Genomic DNA, 19,246 nt, shown 5'->3' on the forward strand with positions numbered 1-19,246 from the left:
TAACATGTAGGCTATGTGACTGTGTCAGAACCAACATGTAGGCTATGTGACTGTCAGAACTAACATGTAGGCTATGTGACTGTGTCAGATCTAACATGTAGGCTATGTGACTGTGTCAGAACCAACATGTAGGCTATGTGACTGTCAGAACCAACATGTAGGCTATGTGACTGTCAGAACTAACATGTAGGCTATGTGACTGTCAGAACTAACATGTAGGCTATGTGACTGTGTCAGAGAACCAACATGTAGGCTATGTGACTGTCAGATCTAACATGTAGGCTATGTGACTGTGTCAGAACCAACACGTAGGCTATGTGACTGTGTCAGAACCAACATGTAGGCTATGTGACTGTCAGAACCAACATGTAGGCTATGTGACTGTCAGATCTAACATGTAGGCTATGTGACTGTCAGATCTAACATGTAGGCTATGTGACTGTCAGAACCAACATGTAGGCTATGTGACTGTCAGAACCAACATGTAGGCTATGTGACTGTCAGAACCAACATGTAGGCTATGTGACTGTGTCAGAACCAACATGTAGGCTATGTGACTGTCAGAACCAACATGTAGGCTATGTGACTGTGTCAGAACCAACATGTAGGCTATGTGACTGTCAGATCTAACATGTAGGCTATGTGACTGTCAGATCTAACATGTAGGCTATGTGACTGTGTCAGAGAACCAACATGTAGGCTATGTGACTGTGTCAGATCTAACATGTAGGCTATGTGACTGTCAGATCTAACATGTAGACTATGTGACTGTCAGATCTAACATGTAGGCTATGTGACTGTGTCAGATCTAACATGTAGGCTATGTGACTGTCAGATCTAACATGTAGGCTATGTGACTGTCAGATCTAACATGTAGGCTATGTGACTGTGTCAGATCTAACATGTAGGCTATGTGACTGTCAGATCTAACATGTAGTCTATGTGACTGTCAGATCTAACATGTAGGCTATGTGACTGTGTCAGATCTAACATGTAGGCTATGTGACTGTCAGATCTAACATGTAGGCTATGTGACTGTCAGATCTAACATGTAGGCTATGTGACTGTCAGAACCAACATGTAGGCTATGTGACTGTCAGAACTAACATGTAGGCTATGTGACTGTGTCAGAACCAACATGTAGGCTATGTGACTGTCAGATCTAACATGTAGGCTATGTGACTGTCAGAACTAACATGTAGGCTATGTGACTGTCAGAACCAACATGTAGGCTATGTGACTGTCAGAACCAACATGTAGGCTATGTGACTGTGTCAGAACCAACATGTAGGCTATGTGACTGTCAGATCTAACATGTAGGCTATGTGACTGTCAGAACTAACATGTAGGCTATGTGACTGTCAGAACCAACATGTAGGCTATGTGACTGTGTCAGAACCAACATGTAGGCTATGTGACTGTGTCAGAACCAACATGTAGGCTATGTGACTGTGTCAGATCTAACATGTAGGCTATGTGACTGTCAGATCTAACATGTAGGCTATGTGACTGTCAGAACCAACATGTAGGCTATGTGACTGTCAGATCTAACATGTAGGCTATGTGACTGTCAGATCTAACATGTAGGCTATGTGACTGTCAGATCTAACATGTAGGCTATGTGACTGTGTCAGAACCAACATGTAGGCTATGTGACTGTGTCAGATCTAACATGTAGGCTATGTGACTGTGTCAGATCTAACATGTAGGCTATGTGACTGTCAGATCTAACATGTAGGCTATGTGACTGTGTCAGATCTAACATGTAGGCTATGTGACTGTGTCAGATCTAACATGTAGGCTATGTGACTGTCAGATCTAACATGTAGGCTATGTGACTGTCAGATCTAACATGTAGGCTATGTGACTGTGTCAGATCTAACATGTAGGCTATGTGACTGTCAGATCTAACATGTAGGCTATGTGACTGTCAGATCTAACATGTAGGCTATGTGACTGTGTCAGAACCAACATGTAGGCTATGTGACTGTCAGAACTAACATGTAGGCTATGTGACTGTGTCAGATCTAACATGTAGGCTATGTGACTGTGTCAGAACCAACATGTAGGCTATGTGACTGTCAGAACCAACATGTAGGCTATGTGACTGTCAGAACTAACATGTAGGCTATGTGACTGTCAGAACTAACATGTAGGCTATGTGACTGTGTCAGAGAACCAACATGTAGGCTATGTGACTGTCAGATCTAACATGTAGGCTATGTGACTGTGTCAGAACCAACACGTAGGCTATGTGACTGTGTCAGAACCAACATGTAGGCTATGTGACTGTCAGAACCAACATGTAGGCTATGTGACTGTCAGATCTAACATGTAGGCTATGTGACTGTCAGATCTAACATGTAGGCTATGTGACTGTCAGAACCAACATGTAGGCTATGTGACTGTCAGAACCAACATGTAGGCTATGTGACTGTCAGAACCAACATGTAGGCTATGTGACTGTGTCAGAACCAACATGTAGGCTATGTGACTGTCAGAACCAACATGTAGGCTATGTGACTGTGTCAGAACCAACATGTAGTCTATGTGACTGTCAGATCTAACATGTAGGCTATGTGACTGTCAGATCTAACATGTAGGCTATGTGACTGTGTCAGAGAACCAACATGTAGGCTATGTGACTGTGTCAGATCTAACATGTAGGCTATGTGACTGTCAGATCTAACATGTAGACTATGTGACTGTCAGATCTAACATGTAGGCTATGTGACTGTGTCAGATCTAACATGTAGGCTATGTGACTGTCAGATCTAACATGTAGGCTATGTGACTGTCAGATCTAACATGTAGGCTATGTGACTGTGTCAGATCTAACATGTAGGCTATGTGACTGTCAGATCTAACATGTAGTCTATGTGACTGTCAGATCTAACATGTAGGCTATGTGACTGTGTCAGATCTAACATGTAGGCTATGTGACTGTCAGATCTAACATGTAGGCTATGTGACTGTCAGATCTAACATGTAGGCTATGTGACTGTCAGAACCAACATGTAGGCTATGTGACTGTCAGAACTAACATGTACGCTATGTGACTGTGTCAGAACCAACATGTAGGCTATGTGACTGTCAGATCTAACATGTAGGCTATGTGACTGTCAGAACTAACATGTAGGCTATGTGACTGTCAGAACCAACATGTAGGCTATGTGACTGTCAGAACCAACATGTAGGCTATGTGACTGTGTCAGAACCAACATGTAGGCTATGTGACTGTCAGATCTAACATGTAGGCTATGTGACTGTCAGAACTAACATGTAGGCTATGTGACTGTCAGAACCAACATGTAGGCTATGTGACTGTGTCAGAACCAACATGTAGGCTATGTGACTGTGTCAGAACCAACATGTAGGCTATGTGACTGTGTCAGATCTAACATGTAGGCTATGTGACTGTCAGATCTAACATGTAGGCTATGTGACTGTCAGAACCAACATGTAGGCTATGTGACTGTGTCAGATCTAACATGTAGGCTATGTGACTGTGTCAGAACCAACATGTAGGCTATGTGACTGTCAGATCTAACATGTAGGCTATGTGACTGTGTCAGATCTAACATGTAGGCTATGTGACTGTCAGATCTAACATGTAGGCTATGTGACTGTGTCAGATCTAACATGTAGGCTATGTGACTGTCAGATCTAACATGTAGGCTATGTGACTGTCAGATCTAACATGTAGGCTATGTGACTGTCAGATCTAACATGTAGGCTATGTGACTGTCAGATCTAACATGTAGGCTATGTGACTGTCAGATCTAACATGTAGGCTATGTGACTGTGTCAGATCTAACATGTAGGCTATGTGACTGTCAGATCTAACATGTAGGCTATGTGACTGTGTCAGATCTAACATGTAGGCTGTGTCAGTACCAACACGTACTGACACTTTATTTAAGAGTCAACCACTGGGAACATTAATGCTGGTTAGTGCTAGTTTGACCACCAGAGGGCATCTTTGAGAAGCGTTTGATAGTCGGCCTGGGTGATATGGCCTAAAAGCAATATCGGTTTGGACGATTCACAATATATGTCTCGATTTCTTGTTTTTCTCTAAACAAATTAAAAAAGGCCAAGACATAATTCTTAACTTAATTTTCTTTATTAAAATAAAAAAAATATACAAGACCTCAAGGCCTACAGTGAGGGAAAAAAGTATTTGATCCCCTGCTGATTTTGTACGTTTGCCCACTGACAAAGAAATGATCAGTCTATTATTTTAATGGTAGGTTTATTTGAACAGTGAGAGACAGAATAACAACAAAAAAATCCAGAGAAACGCATGTAAAAAATGTTATAAAATGATTTGCATTTTAATGAGGGAAATAAGTATTTGACCCCTCTGCAAAACATGACTTAGTACTTGGTGGCAAAACTCTTTTTGGCAATCACAGAGGTTGGACGTTTCTTGTAGTTGGCCACCAGGTTTGCACACATCTCAGGAGGGATTTTGTCCCACTCCTCTTTGCAGATCTTCTCCAAGTCATTAAGGTTTCGAGGCTGACGTTTGGAAACTCGAACCTTCAGCTCCCTCCACAGATTTTCTATGGGATTAAGGTCTGGATACTGGCTAGGCCACTCCAGGACCTTAATGTGCTTCTTCTTGAGCCACTCCTTTGTTGCCTTGGCCGTGTGTTTTGGGTCATTGTCATGCTTGAATACCCATCCACGACCCATTTTCAATGCCCTGGCTGAGGGAAGGAGCTGCTTGGCGATGGTTTTGTAGCCCATTCCAGCCTTGAGTAGGTCTACAATCTGTCCCTGACATCCTTGGAGAGCTCTTTGGTCTTGGCCATGGTGGAGAGTTTGGAATCTGATTGATTGATTGCTTCTGTGGACAGGTGTCTTTTATACAGGTAACAAACTGAGATTAGGAGCACTCCCTTTAAGAGTGTGCTCCTAATCTCAGCTCGTTACCTGTATAAAAGACACCTGGGAGCCAGAAATCTTTCTGATTGAGAGGGGGTCAAATACTTATTTCCCTCATTAAAATGCAAATCAATTTATAATTTTTTTTACATGTGTTTTTCTGGATTTTTTGGTTGTTATTCTGTCTCTCACTGTTCAAATAAACCTACTATTAAAATTGTAGACTCATAATTTCTTTGTCAGTGGGCAAACGTACAAAATCAGCAGGGGATCAAATACTTTTTTCCCTCACTGTATTTGTGCAAAACAAATGAACAACACACACCCACACGTCTATTCTATTGTTGAGGAATGTTTGACCACAAGCTGTTTGAATATGTAATTTATATAATAATTTTGATTGAAAATGTATTAATTTAGTTAATTTGTTATAATTAGAACAGCCTGTGGTTATTTGTTATTGGATTGGCAGAATGACACAGCTACTAACACATTAGCCTACAGCTGGCCTGAAAATCACTTTTTTGAATCCATTTTAATTATCCAATGTCACGCTTCCTGCTGGCGAGGTGAAGCCTGAGCCCAAAGCACTGCTGGCGGGTCCAGTTATTCAAGCGCAATGCTTTTATCATGTTGCTCCCCATGTTGCTCCTGCTGTCAGTTGTCATGCACACCTGTCGGTCGTTACTCATCTTCCACCATGCCAGAGAGTCTCTGAGACCCTGGGCTATTACTTCACCCGTATGATCATCTTCCACCATGCCAGAGAGTCTTTGAGACCCTGGGCTATTACTTCACCAGTATGATCATCTTCCACCATGCCAGAGAGTCTCTGAGACCCTGGGCTATTACTTCACCTGTATGATCATCTTCCACCATGCCAGAGAGTCTTTGAGACCCTGGGCTATTACTTCACCTGTATGATCATCTTCTACCATGCCAGAGAGTCTTTGAGACCCTGGGCTATTACTTCACCAGTATGATCATCTTCCACCATGCCAGAGAGTCTCTGAGACCCTGGGCTATTACTTCACCCGTATGATCATCTTCCACGATGCCAGAGAGTCTCTGAGACCCTGGGCTATTACTTCACCAGTATGATCATCTTCCATGATGCCAGAGAGTCTTTGAGACCCTGGGCTATTACTTCACCAGTATGATCATCTTCCACCATGCCAGAGAGTCTTTGAGACCCTGGGCTATTACTTCACCAGTATGATCATCTTCCACCATGCCAGAGAGTCTTTGAGACCCTGGGCTATTACTTCACCAGTATGATCATCTTCCACCATGCCAGAGAGTCTCTGAGACCCTGGGCTATTACTTCACCCGTATGATCATCTTCCACCATGCCAGAGAGTCTCTGAGACCCTGGGCTATTACTTCACCCGTATGATCATCTTCCACCATGCCAGAGAGTCTCTGAGACCCTGGGCTATTACTTCACCCGTATGATCATCTTCCACCATGCCAGAGAGTCTTTGAGACCCTGGGCTATTACTTCACCAGTATGATCATCGGGGAAGTACGATGTCTGGAGGCAGACATTTAGCAATTTCCAATCTTCATTTATGTAGTGGGCTGTCAAACTTAGGTATGGCTCTAATGTTCTGCTCGACCATAGATCGGCTGTGGTGGAAAAATAAGAAACACTAGCCAGCTTCTCTGCCACTCTTTCGCGGGTAGCAGTGTATAATCACGGCAGGGCTTCTTCCGTGAAATACTTGCAGCTTGGCAGCTGATATTTGTGGTCAACTGTACCTAGCAGCTTTTTAAAGCCTGGCGTTTCTACTGCAAAGATTGAAACCATATCTTTCGCTATGTAATAGGTGACTGCATCTGTTATCTCCTTCCACGTCAAACTGTTCTTGTCATAAGGGATTACGTTTGAAAAGGATGCGGCTATGGTAGTTTGTCTTTTAGCAGACGTTTTGGGAATCTGGCGACTGGAATCGGCATTGCATAGTCTCACGCATTACTCCGATTCCACCGCGTGTTTCAGTTGCAGGTGATGGAAGGGGTTGGTTGTACTGCTGCTTTTCGTAGCAATTGTCTTTCCACACATTTTGCACAGGACATTAGTTTGCTGAACATCAGACCTCTTAAACCCGAACCACTTCCATATTACTGAAAAAACATGATTCGACATTGGGCTGACAGAGAAGACCGTGAGATGCTGCCTTTTTAAAACGTTACAACATTATAACAGAACCTCGATTCTTGCGATACAGGCATTTTCCATACCGCACTAAAACATAAACTCGAATATATAAAAAAAAAAAATTATATCGCCCAGCCCTATTTGATAGCCTTCAATAGTGGCTGTACTAGAGAATTTAAAACCTTTTTTTGTAAGAACATAGTATATGGGACTGATTTTAAGAAATTTTGCTGAATTAATTTGATTAATATTAGGGTGTTTCTATTCCAAGAAAAACGAAAAACCCTCTGGGTTTCTGCTAGGATGGAACGGAAAATATGGTACTGTACAACGTGACGGTCGGGAGTAGAGTACTGGGCTATATAGCTAAAGATTCCCCGTGGCGTGCGGGAAACCGGGGTTCAATTCCCCGACGGGAAGGAAGGAGTAGGCTGTCCTTGTAAATAAGAATTTCTTCGTAACTGACATGCCTAGTTAAATAAAGGTTACACTAAAAGCATAACATTTCTACACCATAATTGTAGTCTAACCAATATTCAAATGGAGATTCAGTGAAAATAAAAATCTCATTGATTAATCAAGACCAGTCCCCATGCTTGTCTCAGAGCAGAGCGAAACGGTGCTAAAATAGTTGTAGGCTATTGCTTCAAATCCTATTGCTTCTAACTTCAATATGCTCTTTAAATAAATAAGACCTACACCACTTTTAACAGAACATTACTCAACACTAGTGAGACTCATGTCCCCTACGGTAGGCCTACTGTATATCGAAAAATATGACGTGACCCTCCGACAATAATTATATATAGAGGATTGGAGGATATTTCTGTAATTCAGTGATATTTATTCCCGTTGTAATTCGTTATGGATCCATAACTAAATAAACATCGACATTTTGAAAGAGTATTTTTATCATTATTTTATTAACGAAAGCATAAAGATGCCATTATTAGTTACATTATTTTAGTTTGAACGTGCAAACTAGCACTAAGAACAGAACAGCGGGAACGTTTCCATAGTCAGTGCCATTATTAGTGCAATGCCCCTTAAAGTGTTGCTCTGTGCTACCCAGTGTGGCGGGGTGGGGGTCCACCCTCCCTCCCTTCTCCTCCCTTCCCCAAGGGGTAGATCGGTCTTCTGTGCGCGGCTCTGCGGCCCATCCCGTGCACCCTGCCCTCGTGCCTTGAACCTTGCGCGGTTTCAGTGGATACAGCTGAATCCCCATTGTGCGCCACTCGGGAGCCATGACCAATATGACCAATATATACTGCTCAAAAAAATAAAGGGTACACTAAAATAACACATCCTAGATCTGAATGAATGAAATAATCTTATTAAATACTTTTTTCTTTACATAGTTGAATGTGCTGACAACAAAATCACACAAAAATAATCAATGGAAATCCAATTTATCAACCCATGGAGGTCTGGATTTGGAGTCACACTCAAAATTAAAGTGGAAAACCACACTACAGGCTGATCCAACTTTGATGTAATGTCCTTAAAACAAGTCAAAATGAGGCTCAGTAGTGTGTGTGGCCTCCACGTGCCTGTATGACATCCCTACAACGCCTGGGCATGCTCCTGATGAGGTGGCGGATGGTCTCCTGAGGGATCTCCTCCCAGACCTGGACTAAAGCATCCGCCAACTCCTGGACAGTCTGTGGTGCAACGTGGCGTTGGTGGATGGAGCGAGACATGATGTCCCAGATGTGCTCAATTGGATTCAGGTCTGGGGAACGGGCGGGCCAGTCCATAGCATCAATGCCTTCCTCTTCCAGGAACTGCTGACACACTCCAGCCACATGAGGTCTAGCATTGTCTTGCATTAGGAGGAACCCAGGGCCAACCGCACCAGCATATGGTCTCACAAGGGGTCTGAGGATCTCATCTCGGTACCTAATGGCAGTCAGGCTACCTCTGGCGAGCACATGGAGGGCTGTGCGGCCCCCCAAAGAAATGCCACCCCACACCATGACTGACCCACCGCCAAACCGGTCATGCTGGAGGATGTTGCAGGCAGCAGAACGTTCTCCATGGCGTCTCCAGACTGTCACGTCTGTCACATGTGCTCAGTGTGAACCTGCTTCATCTGTGAAGAGCACAGGGCGCCAGTGGCGAATTTGCCAATCTTGGTGTTCTCTGGCAAATGCCAAACATCCTGCACGGTGTTGGGATGTAAGCACAACCCCCACCTGTGGACGTCGGGCCCTCATACCACCCTCATGGAGTCTGTTTCTGACCATTTGAGCAGACACATGCACATTTGTGGCCTGCTGGAGGTCATTTTGCAGGGCTCTGTCAGTGCTCCTCCTGCTCCTCCTTGCACAAAGGCGGAGGTAGCGGTCCTGCTGCTGGGTTGTTGCCCTCCTACGGCCTCCTCCACGTCTCCTGATGTACTGGCCTGTCTCCTGGTAGCGCCTCCATGCTCTGGACACTACGCTGACAGACACAGCAAACCTTCTTGCCACAGCTCGCATTGATGTGCCATCCTGGATGAGCTGCACTACCTGAGCCACTTGTGTGGGTTGTAGACTCCGTCTCAAGCTACTACTAGAGTGAAAGCACCACCAGCTTTCTAAAGTGACCAAAACATCAGCCAGGAAGCATAGGAACTGAGAAGTGGTCTGTGGTCCCCACCTGCAGAACCACTCCTTTATTGGGGGTGTCTTGCTAATTGCCTATAATTTCCACCTGTTGTCTATTCCATTTGCACAACAGCATGTGAAATGTATTGTCAATCAGTGTTGCTTCCTAAGTGGACAGTTTGATTTCACAGAAGTGTGATTGACTTGGAGTTACATTGTGTTGTTTAAGTGTTCCCTTTATTTTTTTGAGCAGTGTATATATTGTCCTGCTAATACCAGGGTTAATAATATATCTGTGAGAATATCCAATGGGCTTTTATATCATTACAAAAAAAATGAACTTGTGCACAATTATCAGTTTCTATTTAGGTTTATGTCACCCATTCATTGTCAGTTAGAGACACAGTAGGACCCAAAAGTATAATCAGTGCTCTAACTCCCCTTGCGCTGGTCTGGAGCAATGAAGTGGTGACGCAGGGTACCGTACTAAACTACAAATTACCTCTAAATCCCACAGCATAATCCCAAAACATTTAGTGGAGAAACCACTGTAGATGTAGGTTCTCTGACACAGTCACATGTTGGTTATGTGACTGTGTCAGAGGCACAAAAAGTACCAACAGAACAAAGTAGCATGGACCTGTTTCCATTTGTAATGGAATAAAACGTCAGACATGAAATGTCAGCCTGTTATCAAAATCCTCGTTCCCTGCCAACAGATAGTTTTCTCTTAAACAGTCAGAACTGGTGGCTCTGACTGAGAACATACAGCAGAAGCTTTCTTACTTCAACGAGTTGGAGAACATCAACACGGTCTTTTAAAAAATGTATTAAACCCTGTACCCATCCTCCTTGCTGTGGCATTTTAAATCCTTTAGCAAATGTCATTGGTTAATCTTTTTCCTGACTCGAGCCTTGCAAGAGTTCATTCTCGCCCTGTCTCTGCAGAAATTAAACCCGCCCACACTGTCTGTAAACAGTGAAGGATTAATACCAAAGCTTTCGAAATTGGATGACTGTATAGAGTATGTTTCTTCCCATGTAAGTTTATTATCACCCCACAATGGAAAGTATGTATTCTACTGTAGAGCTGTGTCTTCATATTGGCTGATTTACAAACTTTTTTTTTCAGCCCAAACTTTTATGATTACCCAGTGTATCTGGCTAAGTTCCAACAATGTCTGTCTAAAACCATGCACTTCATGAAGACACTGTGAACGCTATGCAGAATCTCACCAGCCAGTTAACAAAAAGGGTAGGAAGAAGTCCTCGGACGCTTTTTTATTATCGATTTTGACTTGGTACTTGTACACAAGTCTTCTGTCTTGAGTTGTCTGTCTGATTTAAAATGTATTTTTCTTTCAGGATCCATTGGGTCTAACGAACGCAGACAATGTCTTCACACTGTGCTATGTCAAGTTCAGAGTGAGTATAATTATTTATTTATTCTGTTGGAAATAAACATCAAATTGCTAAGCCATCCTTTTGGTTGAAAAACTCTGTGTTGTGTTTGTAGAGATGAATAATAGTGATTGTTCTTTCAGATGCTGATTTAACAAATGGAGCAGAGGTCAGAGAGAATGAGTGAGTATTGGGTTCATGTACTGTATGATCATGGCTTATCAGGATCGCCTCACCTACTGTGGTGTGTTCTGTTATCTTTGTGTAATTCCTACACATGTTCTGTCATCTTTGTGTAATTCAAATCAACTTTTATTTGTAACGTGCGCCAAATACAACAGGTGTAGACATTCACAGTGAAATTCTTACTTACAAGCCCTTAACCAACAATGCAGTTTATAGAAAAATACCTTAAGAAATAAAGTAACAAATAATTAAAGTGCAGCAGTAAAATAACAATAGCTAGGCTATATACAGGGCTACTGGTACAGAGTCAATGTGCGGGGGCACCGGTTAGTTGAGGTAATTGAGGTAATATGTACATGAAGGTAGAGTTATTAAAGTGACTATGCATAGATAATAAACAGAGTAGCAGCAGCGTAAGGGGGGGGGGGGCAATGCAAATATTCTGGGTAGCCATTGCTTTGATGTTCAGGACTCTTATGGCTTGGGGTAGAAGCTGTTTAGAAGCCTTTTGGACTTAGACTTGGCACTCTGGTACCGCTTCCCGTGCGGTAGCAGAGAGAACAGTCTATGACTAGGGTGGCTGGAGTCTTTGACAATTTTTAGGGCCTTCCTCTGACACCGCCTGGTATAGAGGTCCTATATGGCAGGAAGCTTGGCCCCGGTGATTTACTGGGCCGTACACACTACCCTCTGTAGTGCCTTGCGGTCGGAGGCCGAGCAGTTGCCATACCTAGCAGTGATGGAACCAGTCAGGATGCTCTCGATGGTGCAGCTGTAGAACCATTTGAGGATTTGAGGACACATGCCAAATATTTTCAGTCTCCTGAGGGGGAATAGGCGTTGTCGTGACCTCTTCACGACTGTCTTGGTGTATTTGGACCATGATAGTTTGCTGGGGATGTGGACACCAAGGAACTTGAAGCTCTCAACCTGCTCCACTACAGCCCTGTCGATGAGAATGGGGGTGCGCTCTGCCCACCTTTTCCTGTAGTCCACAATCATTTCCTTTGTCTTGATCACATTGAGGGAGAAGTTGTTGTCTTGGCACCACACTTCCAGGTTCCTGACCTCCTCCCTATAGACTGTCTCATCGTTGTCTGTGACCAGGCCTACCACAATGTCATCAATGCACGTATTGATGAAGCCGGTGACTGATGTGGTATACTCCTCAATGACATTGGATGAGTCCTAGAACATATTCCAGTCTGTGCTAGCGGAAAAGTCCTGTAGCTTAGCAGCTGCGTCATCTGACCACTTCCATATTGAGCGAGTCACTGGTACTTCCTGCTTTAGTTTTTGCTTGTAAGCAGGAGGAGAGCATTATGGTCAGATTTGCCAAATAGAGGGCGAGGGAGAGCTTTGTAAGCGTTTCTTTTTTTTCTCCTCTTGTTGCACATGTAACATGCTGGTAGAAATTAGGTAAAACAGATTTAAATTTCCCTGCATTAACGTCCCCGCCCACTAGGAGCGTCGCCTCTGGATGAGTATTTTCTTGTTTGCTTATGGCCTTATACAGCTTGTTGAGTACGGTCTTAGTGCCAGCATCGGTTTGTGGTGGTAAATAGACAGCTACGAAAAATATAGATAAACTCTTTTGGTAAATAGTGTGGTCTACAGCTTATCATGAGATACTCTACCTCAGGCGAACAAAACCTCGAGACTTGCTTAATATTTGATTTCACGCACCAGCTGTTATTAACAAATAGACACAGACCGCCACCCCTTGTTATCCATGTCGTCGTTCAGTCAGGACACGGAGAAACATAAGATATCACAGTTTAATGTCCCGTTGGTAGGATAGTCTTGACAGGAGTTCATCCAGTTTATTCTCCAATGATTGCACATTGGCCAATAGGACGGATGGTAGAGGCGGGTTACCCACTCGCCGACAAATTCTCACAAGGCACCCGGACCAGCGTCCCCTGTATCTGTGTCTTCTCTTCACGCGAATATCTGAGATTTGGGCCTGGTCGGGTATCTGGAGTAAATCCTTTGCGTCCGACTCGTTAAAGAAAAAAAATCTTTGTCCAGTTCAAGGTGAGTAACCGCTGTTCACATAGATGACAGAACATGTGTAGGTTCTACACATAGATACTGTAACAGAACATGTGTAGGAATGAGGAAATGATAGTAAATAATAATGGCGCCGGAGGGGATGGCTGCCTTTTTATGGGCTCTTAACCAACCGTGCGGAAGGAGATCGGGGTGCCTTGTAAGGATCCGGCGATGAGTGGCTAATCTGGATGTGGCAGGGCTTGCAAACTATTACAGACCACAAAGGGAAGCACAGCTGCGAGCTGCCCAGTGAGACAAGCCTACCAGATGAGCTAAATTACTTCTATGCTTGCTTCGAGGCAAGTAACACTGAAACATGCATGAGAGCACCAGCTGTTCCGGACGATTGTGTGATCACACTCTCTGTAGCTGATGTGAGTAAGACCTTTAAACAGGTCAACATTCACAAGGCCGCTGGGCCAGATGGATTACCAGGACATGTACTCCAAGATTGCACTGACCAACTGGCAAGTGTCTTCACTGGCATTTTCAACCTCCCCCTGTCTGAGTTTGTATTACCAACATCTTTCAAGCAGACCACCATAGGCCCTGTGCCCAAGAACACTAGGGTAACCTGCCTAAATGACTACCGACCGACCCGTAGCACTCACGTCTGTAGCCATGAAGTGCTTTGAAAGGCTGATCATGGCTCACAACACCATTATCCCAGAAACCCTAAACCCACTCCAATTCGCATAGCGCCCCAACAGATCCACAGATGATACAATCTCTATTGCACTCCACACTGCCCTTTCACGCCTGGACAAAAGGAACCCCTATGTGAGAATGCTACTCACTGACTACAGCTCAGTGTTCCAACACCATAGTGTCCTCAAAGCTCATCACTAAGCTGAGGACCCTGGGACTAAACACTGCCCTCTGCAACTGGATCCTGGACTTCCTGATGGGCCACCCCCAGGTGGTAAGGGTAGGTAACAGCACATCCGCCACACTGATCCACAAGACAGGGGGCCCTCAGGGATGCGTGCTCAGTCCCCATCTGTACTCCCTGTTCACTCATGACTGCATGGCCAGGCACGACTCCAACACCATCATTAAGTTTGCCGATGACACAACAGTGGTAGGCCTGATCACCAACAACAACGAGACAGCCTACACGGAGGAAGTCAGAGACCTGGCCGTGTGGTGCCTGGACAGCAACCTCTCCCTCAACATGACCAAGGAGATGATTGTGGACTACAGGAAAAGGAGGACCAAGCACCCCCCCCCCATTCTCAACGACGGGGCTGCAGTGGAGCTGGTTGAGAGTTTCAAGTTCCTTGGTGTCCACATCACCAACAAACTAACATGGTCCAAGCACACCAAGACAGTCGTGAAGAGGGCATGACAAAACCTATTCCCCCTCAGGAGACTGAAAAGATGTGTCACGGGTCTTCAGGTCCTCAAAAAGTTATACAGCTACACCATTGAGAGCATCCTGACTGGTTGCATCACCGCCTGGTATGGCAACTGCTCAGCCTCCAACCGCAAGGCGCTACAAGCTTCCTGCCATCTAGGACCTCAACCAGGCGGTGTCAGAGGAAGGCCCTAAAAATTGTCAAAGACTCCAGCCACCCTAGTCATAGACTGTTCTCTCTGCTACAGCACGGCAAGCGGTACCAGAGTGTCAAGTCTAGGTCCAAAAGGCTTCTGAACAGCTTTTTCCCCCAAGCCATAAGACTGCTGAACAGCTAATTAAATGGCTATTTGCATTTATGCTGCTGCTACTCAATGTCTGTCATCTATGCATAGTCACTTAACCCCTACCTACATGTACATATTACCTCAACTAACCTGTACCCCCGCACATTGACTCGGTACCGGTACCCCCTGTATATAGTCTCGTTGTTATTTTATTGTTGCTCTTATTTTTTATTGTAGTCTTATTTATTTTTTTATTTTTTTTCTTAACTGCATTGTTGGTTAAGGGCTCATAAGTAATCATTTCACTGTAAGGTCTACACCGTTTTAAACAACAAGGACCGCTGTGATCCTGCTAAGATCACAGTATTTTACTAAGATCCATTCACTTGTGATTGGTTTTATTTTATTTGTCAGATACAATTGCATAGATACTGTACAAAACACATTACTGAAATTATATTATCTGAGAAGCCTTCAACATGTTTTGCCAGCGCTGATGTTGTCTGTCTGTTTGTCCTGTGTTCTCTTCCCAGGTGCGTAGTGGCTGTGCCTTCATGTTTCACGTCTGTCAGGATGAGCACCAGCTCTACAACTGACTTCTTCTCCAAACCCACACCTATACTAGAGGAAGTACTGTCTCCATACCCACACCTATACTAGAGGAAGTACTGTCTCCATACCCACACCTATACTAGAAGAAGTACTGTCTCCATACCCACACCCATACTAGAGGAAGTACTGTCTCCAAACCCACACCTAGACTAGAGGAAGTACTGTCTCCAAACCCACACCTATACTAGAGGAAGTACTGTCTCCAAACCCACACCTAGACTAGAGGATGTACTGTCTCCAAACCCACACCTATACTAGAGGATGTACTGTCTCCAAACCCACACCTAGACTAGAGGATGTACTGTCTCCAAACCCACACCTAGACTAGAGGATGTACTGTCTCCAAACCCACACCTATACTAGAGGAAGTACTGTCTCCAAACCCACACCTAGACTAGAGGAAGTACTGTCTCCAAACCCACACCTAGACTAGAGGAAGTACTGTCTCCAAACCCACACCTAGGCTAGAGGAAGTACTGTCTCCAAACCCACACCTAGACTAGAGGAAGTACTGTCTCCAAACCCACACCTATACTAGAGGAAGTACTGTCTCCAAACCCACACCTATACTAGAGGATGTACTGTCTCCAAACCCACACCTAGACTAGAGGAATTACTGTCTCCAAACCCACACCTAGACTAAAGGATTACTGTCTCCAAACCCACACCTAGACTAGAGGAAGTACTGTCTCCAAACCCACACCTATACTAGAGGAAGTACTGTCTCCATACCCACACCTATACTAGAGGATGTACTGTCTCCAAACCCACACCTATACTAGAGGAAGTACTGTCTCCAAACCCACACCTAGATTAGAGGAAGTACTGTCTCCAAACCCACACCTAGACTACAGGATATACTGTCTCCAAACCCACACCTATACTAGAGGAAGTACTGTCTCCAAACCCACACCTATACTAGAGGAAGTACTGTCTCCAAACCCACACCTAGACTAGAGGAAGTACTGTCTCCAAACCCACACCTATACTAGAGGAATTACTGTCTCCATACCCACACCTATACTAGAGGATGTACTGTCTCCAAACCCACACCTATACTAGAGGAAGTACTGTCTCCAAACCCACACCTAGACTAGAGGAAGTACTCTCTCCAAACCCACACCTATACTAGAAGAAGTACTGTCTCCAAACCCACACCTAGACTAGAGGAAGTACTGTCTCCAAACCCACACCTATACTAGAGGAAGTACTGTCTCCAAAACCACACCTATACTACAGGATGTACTGTCTCCAAACCCACACCTATACTAGAGGATGTACTGTCTCCAAACCCACACCTATACTAGAGGAAGTACTGTCTCCAAACCCACACCTAGACTAGAGGAAGTACTGTCTCCAAACCCACACCTAGACTAGAGGAAGTACTGTCTCCAAACCCACACCTATACTAGAGGAAGTACTGTCTCCAAACCCACACCTAGACTAGAGGAAGTACTGTCTCCAAACCCACACCTAGACTAGAGGAAGTACTGTCTCCAAACCCACACCTAGACTAGAGGAAGTACTGTCTCCAAACCCACACCTATACTAGAGGAAGTACTGTCTCCAAACCCACACCTATACAAGAGGATGTACTGTCTCCAAACCCACACCTAGACTAGAGGAATTACTGTCTCCAAACCCACACCTATACTAGAGGATGTACTGTCTCCAAACCCACACCTATACTAGAGGAAGTACTGTCTCCATACCCACACCTATACTAGAGGAAGTACTGTCTCCATACCCACACCTATACTAGAAGAAGTACTGTCTCCATACCCACACCCATACTAGAGGAAGTACTGTCTCCAAACCCACACCTAGACTAGAGGAAGTACTGTCTCCAAACCCACACCTATACTAGAGGATGTACTGTCTCCAAACCCACACCTATACTAGAGGAAGTACTGTCTCCATACCCACACCTATACTAGAGGAAGTACTGTCTCCATACCCACACCTATACTAGAAGAAGTACTGTCTCCATACCCACACCCATACTAGAGGAAGTACTGTCTCCAAACCCACACCTAGACTAGAGGAAGTACTGTCTCCAAACCCACACCTATACTAGAGGAAGTACTGTCTCCAAACCCACACCTAGACTAGAGGATGTACTGTCTCCAAACCCACACCTATACTAGAGGATGTACTGTCTCCAAACCCACACCTAGACTAGAGGAAGTACTGTCTCCAAACCCACACCTAGACTAGAGGAAGTACTGTCTCCAAACCCACACCTAGGCTAGAGGAAGTACTGTCTCCAAACCCACACCTAGACTAGAGGAAGTACTGTCTCCAAACCCACACCTATACTAGAGGAAGTACTGTCTCCAAACCCACACGTATACTACAGGATGTACTGTCTCCAAACCCACACCTAGACTAGAGGAATTACTGTCTCCAAACCCACACCTAGACTAGAGGATTACTGTCTCCAAACCCACACCTAGACTAGAGGAAGTACTGTCTCCAAACCCACACCTATACTAGAGGAAGTACTGTCTCCTTACCCACACCTATACTAGAGGATGTACTGTCTCCAAACCCACACCTATACTAGAGGAAGTACTGTCTCCAAACCCACACCTAGATTAGAGGAAGTACTGTCTCCAAACCCACACCTAGACTACAGGATATACTGTCTCCAAACCCACACCTAGACTAGAGGAAGTACTGTCTCCAAACCCACACCTATACTAGAGGAAGTACTGTCTCCATACCCACACCTATACTAGAGGATGTACTGTCTCCAAACCCACACCTATACTAGAGGAAGTACTGTCTCCATACCCACACCTATACTAGAGGATGTACTGTCTCCAAACCCACACCTATACTAGAGGAAGTACTGTCTCCAAACCCACACCTATACTAGAGGAAGTACTGTCTCCAAACCCACACCTAGACTAGAGGAAGTACTGTCTCCAAACCCACACCTAGACTAGAGGAAGTACTGTCTCCAAACCCACAACTAGACAAGAGGAAGTACTGTCTCCAAACCCACACCTATACTAGAGGAAGTACTGTCTCCAAACCCACACCTATACTAGAGGATGTACTGTCTCCAAACCCACACCTAGACTAGAGGAATTACTGTCTCCAAACCCACACCTAGACTAGAGGATGTACTGTCTCCAAACCCACACCTATACTAGAGGAAGTACTGTCTCCATACCCACACCTATACTAGAGGAAGTACTGTCTCCATACCCACACCTATACTAGAAGAAGTACTGTCTCCATACCCACACCCATACTAGAGGATGTACTGTCTCCAAACCCACACCTAGACTAGAGGATGTACTGTCTCCAAACCCACACCTATACTAGAGGAAGTACTGTCTCCAAACCCACACCTAGACTAGAGGAAGTACTGTCTCCAAACCCACACCTAGACTAGAGGAAGTACTGTCTCCAAACCCACACCTAGGCTAGAGGAAGTACTGTCTCCAAACCCACACCTAGACTAGAGGAAGTACTGTCTCCAAACCCACACCTATACTAGAGGAAGTACTGTCTCCAAACCCACACCTATACTAGAGGATGTACTGTCTCCAAACCCACACCTAGACTAGAGGAATTACTGTCTCCAAACCCACACCTAGACTAGAGGATTACTGTCTCCAAACCTACACCTAGACTAGAGGAAGTACTGTCTCCAAACCCACACCTATACTAGAGGAAGTACTGTCTCCATACC

At 44.6% G+C, this 19,246-nt stretch overlaps 1 pseudogene; it reads left to right on the plus strand.

Annotated features, from left to right (window-relative positions):
* The first annotated feature begins 12,961 nt into the window (after positions 1–12,961).
* LOC106586799 (conserved oligomeric Golgi complex subunit 3-like) overlaps positions 12,962–19,246 on the plus strand; it is a 63,029-nt pseudogene continuing 56,744 nt past the window's right edge.

The sequence above is a fragment of the Salmo salar genome, chromosome 25, assembly GCF_965601325.2.
Source record: "Salmo salar chromosome 25, fSalSal1, whole genome shotgun sequence".
Classification (NCBI taxonomy): Eukaryota; Metazoa; Chordata; class Actinopteri; order Salmoniformes; family Salmonidae; genus Salmo; species Salmo salar.